Source organism: Bison bison, unplaced genomic scaffold, assembly GCF_000754665.1.
Source record: "Bison bison bison isolate TAMUID 2011002044 unplaced genomic scaffold, Bison_UMD1.0 scf7180017864475, whole genome shotgun sequence".
Taxonomy (NCBI): Eukaryota; Metazoa; Chordata; class Mammalia; order Artiodactyla; family Bovidae; genus Bison; species Bison bison.
Genome location: NW_011495036.1, coordinates 4,119,520 through 4,120,333, shown reverse-complemented (window position 1 = coordinate 4,120,333; position 814 = coordinate 4,119,520).

Here is an 814-nt window from a genome sequence, read left to right as displayed (position 1 = left end):
GGGCAGGGTTCTGGATATTTCCCCGTCCTGCTGTTCAGTCCCGCATAACCAGTCCAGCCAGGCCCCTTTTTACTTGCAGGAAGAATGTTTATGCATTCCCCCGCCCCAGCCCTCTGGTGGGTGGAGGGAGGAGGAATCTTGTAGGGCTCCCAGGATTCTCTGGAATTCGCCTGCCCCAGACTTCTCAGGCACCCTGTGGGTCTGGGGACAGAGGTGATGGAATGGAGCTGAGCCTCTCCTCGGTGCTGGGCACTAGTGTCCTGGCAGAAGGAGACCTCAGGCCCTGGCAGCCCTGGCCATTCAGCCAGGACACGCGGGAGGCGTTCTGCAGGATTGCCCAGAGCTGCCACAGAGAACAGTGTTCTCGGTATGTCTTGCATTTAGCACACTTGAGCTTGTGTATTAGGTTGTCATCGATGGTTACAATTGTGTTAAATAAAGCATTCTGGAGACTTAGTTACCCTTCTGAAGTATTGCTGAATGCTGTGGTGTTATTAAGGTGTCAGTCAAATGCATAAATACAAAGCCAAGCACATTTTCCCCACATCTAATGCCGTGAGTGGTTTTAAAACTTCTCACTGCCAACAAACAACGAAGTGTAGAGGCAGTGGTGATGGACGCCCCATGGTCCATCTCGTGGTGGACAGTGCTTCCACTTCGCTGAGGCTAGGCCATTCCACGTGGGTTTCCCCTGCAGGTCCTTGGACCTGGCCTGCTCTCCCTGGGAACTGTGTGTGTTCTGGTGATGGAAACTCAAGCATGGAGTTTGTCTCCAGAGTCACTAAGGACAAGGGAAACGGCTGGTTCCCAGACC